The following is a 7,654-nucleotide window of genomic DNA, read 5'->3' as shown; positions in this document are numbered from 1 at the left end:
TGACAGGCGAGAAAATTCACTTAAAAGCCGCCCTTAAGTTTGCTAGATTTGTGAGCTTAGCTTTAGATTAAGCATAATTAAAATCAAGGGAAGATTTTAAAGTGAGGTTAGAAACTAGGTCAGCAAGGGAAAAAACACATTTCCTTATTATCCCTCTTGTCTTTGTCTTAATAATATCTGGTACTCCTCCATAGAGCTAAAGGCTCTTAATAAAGGTGGATTAACGTTATTAGCAGCATTGTTTTCTGATGGGGACACCGAGGCTTTGATGTGCTTAATGATGGACAAACAGAAAAGGCAGAGCCACCAATTCTGCTGGTTTGTAACTCAGTGAAAGAAGCCACTTTCTGCAGCACACCCAAAGCAGAGGGGACATGGAAAGAACACAGGAGACCCTATGGAACCTTCTTCCCAGAGGCACATCAATTGTACTCTTTGATTCAGATTTACTGGTAGGAAAGATAGAAAGATTATGAGAGTCAGTATTATAATTTAATCCTCCTGCTCCCAGTAAAATTAGGGCATCTGTCAGCCTCCTCTATGCTCCCTCTTCCAGTAATCTCTACCTGTCTTTCAAAAGAGGGGCTCAGGTGGAAGGTGTCAGCGCTGCCACTGATACTCGGTGATGTTACAGCTTTCTGAAAACACTTCTTAAAAACTCTACCCTACTATCTTGAAGTGGTCCAGTTCCCCAAGTCCCACAGGGTGATGAACAGTGGAAACTTCAGCATTCACAGCAGGGTGGGTCTTGTTGCACATCCCAAATGTACTTCACCAGCACAGCTTTATCCCCTTGGTCCCCAGAAAGGCTGCCTGCACTGCTGCGTTAGGAAAACACTGACAGCAGTCTGTGCTCAGAAAATATATTTTGGAAGCCCCAGGTTAGCAGTTATTTTAACTTTCACTTCATCACACTCTTTGCAGTGTGTCTCTGGGCAGTGAGTGAAATTTTGATTACTCTGAAAGTCACTGACAAAAATCCCAGAGACTGGGAGCCAGAATGGAGTCAGAATTTCACCTCACATAAGCTTAACTTTTCTCATTTTGGATGATATCTACTTTTACTAAGTGGAATTACTGCTTTTGATTATGTTCCATCTATAACCTCTCGCAGCCTTCAATTATAGCCCTTTTGCACTACCGTAATCCAGCTGCCAGCAAATAACTCAGCCCTGGATATGACAGGTTTACTTTCTGACTTAGAGCCCAGAAGGGGCAATTGGCTGGAATTTCAACCTGGGATGTTGAGCTGTAGACAACCTGCTCAGAAATCTTTGCTGGTGAGCCTAGAGCTGCTCTTGAAAAGCTTAGTTTCACTAACAACACATTGTTCTTGTCCAGTGTCATGAATTAATTATTCAATTCTGTGAGACAACCAGTAATTTTTGACGTTGAAATCAGAGAATGTGGCAAAGAGTTCCATGAAAGTCAGAGAACAAACTCTTATTGAAGTTATCCTTTTCTGTGAGCTCTTGTATAATGGATTCACACAATCATTTAGTTTGGAAAAGTTCTTTAGGATCATCAAGTCCAACTGCTGTAATTACTCATTTTTTTTTCTTTTCAAGTCTTTTTTAAATAATGAAAAAAATAATATTCACCTATAAATTGCCTCCAATATAAAATCTTCTGGTTTTAGCCTGTATTTTCACCATCTTGTTGTTTAAAATGAGAGACTTTTTGCAGTGATCTATCCAAAAGAGATGATTTTGTGTGGGATCTGACCTCAACCAGGATTCCTACTCTTCCAGGTTCAGTTCTGAACTCTCCACAAGCTACAATTGCAATATATATGCACTGCATTTGTATCAGATTTGAAAGATGCTTTAACATGCCTCCCAGCATCACGATTGTTTCAGCCCTGATACTCAACACAAGTAGGATGAATGTAGCCTTTAAATGCACTAGTGAGTATGTGCCATGAGTCTTTGATTTCTTTAAACTTATTTACATTTTACTCGCCCTTGAGCAATGAATTTACTGTGTCAGCATTGTCTTTTCTACTTACACTTTGTCTGTCTTGTCCTCTCACCTTAGCTTGATGTTTATTTTTTTGTGCATATTTTTTTGTGTGTAGTCCATTGCACTAAATGCAGGAACTGCCTGGAGTGGAGGATTTTACGTATATTGTGTTTTTCTAAGAAGCACCCTTTGTAGTACTGCAAGTTCTGCAATATTTCCTGGATTTAAACTAGCTTTGAATTTTCTCATCAGTTTCTTCAAAGTCAAATACCCGTTCACACGTGTACTGGTCTCAGATGACTCTGGTCCAACTGCCTTAGATACTTTATAAAGTGTTCATTCTCTATACAGGCAGCCCTACCTCCCTTAGCAAATATGTTTCTTTCATCTTTGAAGCTTCAAGTGACCAGGTGTGCCAATGTCTCCTTCTGCCTGACCCTGATCAAAACCCACAGTTAGAAAAACTGTTGAGGAAACAGAGACGAGTCTCTTAGACCTCCAAACCCAAATCATGTCTGACAGAGACTGAAAGCTTTAGGAACAACAGGTGCAATCCTGCTGTTGATATCAAGGCATGGTCATCAGTCTTGGGACAGCTCCCTCACTAAGCAGCTTCCAGGACACCCTTTTGTAGGTGCTGCATAGATCTTCCCCTGCAGCAGAAAATGTCTAACTTGAAGTGAATGGTTGAAGATGGATTTACAAGCTGAGAAAGTGCTTCTTTAAGAATGAAATATTGTAGTTTCAGGATGCAAAGCTCTATAAAAGTAATTTAATACGAAGAGTAATGGAAACCTGTTAGTGTTTAACCCACAAAGGTTACCAAGTTCCTCCCCGTAGTGGTCAGGTGAGATCCAGAATGTGTTCACCAAGATTTGAAACTTTCCCTGAGTTAGAAATCTCTGGGTTGACTCTGAGTCCAGAGCAGCTGCAGTGGTTTCCATGGGTGGATGTTCTGAAGGAATGAAAACTCATTCTTCCAATGACACTTTTATGAGACCGTTATCCAGACATGGAAACAATCTGAGCTGTCTGAGGAGGTGGTATTAAGTTGCCTGCTACTACTGCTGCCACAGCCCTGTGAAAATCCTCTCTGTGCTGAGAGTTTGAACAAGACAAACTGATGTTCCCAGTAAACTTTACTTACTGGAAAGCTTCCATATGCTATAGGTTTGTACCATAGTACCATATGCTGTGTGCTGATAGTGTGTGGTGATTGCTGATAGTGTTTGGTGAAGGTCTGGCCTTGGAAACGTGGACAGCAATGACCTGGGAAGTGGGAACAGTTTCCAGACAGATGAAGTGCTATCCTGAGGTGGTTTGGGGAGGCTGAATTTAGTGCTGACACAGAGAACATGGTGCAGAACGTTTGAGCTTTTTCCATGAAGGTGCCTGGAGAGCTACAGGAGAGGGATTGGTGGGATGCGTAAAAAACACAGAACTTTTCTGAATTCTCTTTTCTTGGCTCATCTCCATGGCAAGGGGTCTTCATTTGGAAGACCACAGCAAACTCTGGAGAGGATGTGGCAGTGCTGTCTAACGTCAGGGCTGAGGTGGTGTAGAAACCTCCAGGCCTGGAGGAGGTAACTGGTTGCATCTTGTGGACCATGGGTGGAGGCAAGCTGGCTGGAGTGAGCTGCTTCACAGATTTATGATTTTATATTGCACCATAATGCGCAATGTACGAAAAGATAAATATTTTCCATTCAGCAACATCTTGCTGTATTTTCATCTAACTCTATAATTTTAATTATAAAGTGAACATAACCTGTATCAAATTATGATTTTGTTAACATATTGAATGAGGACAAGAAAAATAAATACCAGATTTTATACTGTACAGGCACATGAAGGTATAGTAAAAAAATCTGGTTTCCTTGACCACATTGTCATAATATGCATATATAACTGCTTATTGAATCCAGGCTGTGTAGACAACAGAAAGAACACTGGCTCCATACCATCACAATGCATGCCCACAACAAAGAGGAGGAAAGAACAGGCTCTTTCATTGTGTGTTTCTAAGTATTACCAACATAAGGGCTAAAAACTACCTCTGTCTGAAGTGTATCTATACAGCCATGCATAAGTTATTAACTGGGCTCCCTCAGCACAGTTGCTGAAAATATTAATATATTCAAATTATATTCTAGCTACTGCAAAAACAGTAGATCAGAAAAATGTATTAAAATCTCTTCAGACAAAAGGAGTCATGTTATTTATAAAGTTTCTTCCCCCACACCCCCTTGCTGGAACACAAACCTTCATTGTATATAGTACATGAGAATGCAAGATGATCCTTAGATGTCAAAATGTGGCTTAAAGTTTGAATGTAATCATAAAACAGTGACTCCAGAGCTTGCCATAAACAAATTGTCACAGGTATTATGTAACTTAGACTATTCATAAAGTATAAAAGATGGGAAGAATAAAAGGTGGCTGCCAAACACTATGGGCCAAATCTGAAGGTTGTGCCAAACTGTGCCAGTGGGCTGGGAATTGCAAACTCAGCATGGAATTTGGATTTGCACTCCTCAGTGCTTGGGCTGCTTAAATTAGAGTGAGACTAAGACTATTTTTTTTTATTTGGTTTGTCAGTAAGACAGCAAAGCAGCAACCAGTGGTTTCTGCAGCCTCTCCTGCTCGCTCTTAGTAAAAGGTGTGAAAGTGGGATAAAGTTCCCTAACCACCACAGGATGGAGTGGTTTTCTGGGGTGGAAAGAGGTGTAGTCAGTCACCAGCAATGCAGCCTGGAAAAGGAATAATCACCCTCAAATCTGGTGGTCTTGAATTTTTCATGTTATCCGGAGTGCAGGGTCCCGCCTCTTTGGGCTGAGACCCTGCTCTTCGCTTGGACCCCTCTGGAAGGCTAATTAATGATGGAAGACCATACAACAAGGCAGAAGGCCTTGTCTGTGGGCAACAACTAATCATTCATGGCCACTTTCCTTTAGTCCAGGCTTTAGGAGTAAAGTATATCTAACAATACATGCGGTACACAGATTTAAATTGCAGCTAATGTTTGTTTTAATGCCCTTTATCAGGGACAGTAACAAAACTATATGGTTGTCCAACCCTCTCCCTGCACCCCCCCAGCTTCCTTATAAAAGTAAAATGACTTTTTTTTTCCCAGCCTGAAATAATTGCTGAAGCAGAGATACTGGTTTAACTCATTATGAATTATTAGTGGAAAAGTGGGTCTCAGAAGTATGTTACATCTGAAATATTTTTCGTCACTTGAACATGTGCCGTCCAGAACTGGCCCTGTTCTACCAGGCACTGGGAACAAACACTTTGCATTCACAGATGCTCCTAATTTGGTGTGGTTTGGAGTGTAATTTAGATCAAACGTATCCATGTAAATGAGTCAGGGTTTCTTAATTAGGTGCCTCTAAAGAAAAAACTTGGACCACATCAGTAGGTGTGGGTGTGGTGCCCACAGTACTGGAATCTTTTCTATAGATGAAGCTTGAGTTTTGTTCAGGCATACTGTAGGTTTTTCTTTCCTTTTTTTTTTCTTTCCTCTTTTTTTTTTTTTTTCCTAAAGCACAATAATAAATCTGCAGATGGCATAGACATAAAGACGCTACTTCAGAGGAGCTGTCTAAAACACTGTCTCTTTGGCAAATGCCTTAAAGTAGGTCATTCTGCTGTGATTTAGGTTTATATTTCATTGCCAGCTTTTTGTTCCCATTACAAGTAGGGTGCATTCCAGTCCACAGATTTGCTCTTCCTTTTTTTTTTTTTTTTTTCAAATTGGTTCTTATTTACAAGAATTTGTAGATCTTCGTAAGAAAATGGCCAATACCCTGTCAGAAGTAGTAATCATGCACTTGACCACAAAAAGAGATGTATGAAGGTGATAACCTGCAGATGTTGGAATGTAAAATACCATTCTCTGGAAGCAAAAATTGTATTGATTCTCATAACATGGTGATTGAAATTATTGTTGCATCTTTTGCAATGCGTGAAAAAGGATTTGATCTAATGTCATGCCAGAACTCTCACAGAGCAGGGCCCTCCATGGCCCTGGTTGTTCAGGTATTTGCTTTTGCTTTTTATATATCTGCCACTGAGAAGTGTGTATTTTATAGCTTATAAAAAAAAAATCAGGGGCTATTTTCCCATCAAATTGCTGGGGGATTTACATGCCAAACTTCTAGCAGCCTTAATGAATTACCTGCATAAATTCCCTTTCAATCAATAATAGAATGGATCTTATTGTGTTATATTAATTATTTTGCACAAAGCGCTGACATTTTGGCATTAAAGTGTTTTTTGTGTTTGTTTGTTTCGTTTTTTAAGTTCCAATGAATATCTAAGAAACTTCAAGCCTATTATTTATTTTACAACCTTAGTTCTGAGAAAAATTGCACATCTTTAGGCAGCAAAATGAAAAGCACTGTAATTTACCCTTTGATGACCTGGTCCCGGACATTAGTGTGTTTGGGCCCAATATCCCAAAACAGCAAAAAAAAAAGGTGGGGAAAGCCATTTTGTAGTGAATTGAGCATTCTTAATTTTGACCAGCAAAAAAACATTTGAGCTGAAAAGAAAACTAACTCCGAGTAATATTGAGAGGTTACAAAATCACATAAATTAACTCCGCCGGTGATATTTTGCTGAAGCTTGTGTGAGTGCAAACCAGAAGCGGGATCCTCACGTGGTCCTGATTAACTGAAGAGTCCTTAGCAGTAACCAGCCCTCCCTGGGATGTGCTGGCCAGATGCACATGTACTCCCACAGCACATGGATGAGCCTTCAAAGGCACGGGGGGCTCGTGGTGGGGGATTGGGGAGCAAGTGAAGAGTGGAAGTGAGAAGTGTTGGCTGTGTCATAGTGGGAAAGTGCCTTACCCTCTCCATTCCTCACTTTCTTTATCTGCACAACTAGGATAATAAAACTTACTGACCTGAAAAGGAAGTTGGGAGATTTAATTAATGTTTGAAAAGCTTTTTTGAGATCGTCTGATATTGAGCAATGTGCGATGAACAATGGGAGCTCTTGGAAACAGGGGCTCTATCTATCAGGATTTGTGTACTGCACTCAGCACAATGGTGCAGTGCAGCCACAGAGTCAACTGTGTCATAAATATTTAAATTAAAACTATGTTAATTATTTTTATCATTCTGTTATTTGCTGATACACCAGTTCAGTACTTGGTAGCATTGAAAATACCAAGTGCAATTATTTGCCTGACTGTTATGAAAATCAGGGTTTATATTTTTAAATGTGGTTGTGGAAATAGGAAGTAGATGGAAACATGGGTGAAAATGTGGTTTTAATTACTCATCATTCTTCTCGTTAAAAGCACTAAACTGTAAGGTATTCTCTGATGAAGAGCTAAACTTTATAAACTTTCTTATTCCACAAAAAAGTAGGATTGGGCAAGACTGCAAAATCCTCGGTAGCAGGTCACCCCCACCCCAAGTGTGTAAAATCAAAATGCATAAAGGTGCTTCTGAAAAGCTGGATTTCTTTATTGCCTTTAACCCAAAATCTACTATAACTCCTGTCCTGTGCACACTTGTGCCTGGTGCACATTTTCTTGTGTCCACTAATGTACAAAGGATCAGTTTAGTAGAGTGATGTGGGCTTAGCAGAGAGAAAACGGGTTTAAATCTTCTCCTTCCCCCAAAATGAGCCCCGGGAAGATGTGGTAAATGGGATGAGTGTTGGCATTGCTCCAGCC

The 7,654-nt window shown here is 40.1% G+C and overlaps 1 protein-coding gene across 1 annotated transcript in view; it reads right to left on the bottom strand.

The window, feature by feature from the left end:
* The window catches only part of ARHGAP15 (Rho GTPase activating protein 15), a 331,328-nt gene that overhangs the window by 9,659 nt on the left and 314,015 nt on the right, over window positions 1-7,654 (bottom strand). The gene's annotated exons all lie outside the window — the stretch shown is intronic.

Source organism: Pipra filicauda, unplaced genomic scaffold (assembly GCF_003945595.2).
Source record: "Pipra filicauda isolate LSUMZ 115617 unplaced genomic scaffold, ASM394559v2 scaffold47_size6085603_pilon, whole genome shotgun sequence".
In the NCBI taxonomy this organism is placed as follows: Eukaryota; Metazoa; Chordata; class Aves; order Passeriformes; family Pipridae; genus Pipra; species Pipra filicauda.
Note: the sequence above shows the minus strand (reverse complement) of the source record. Positions and strands in the feature narration are given on the sequence as shown.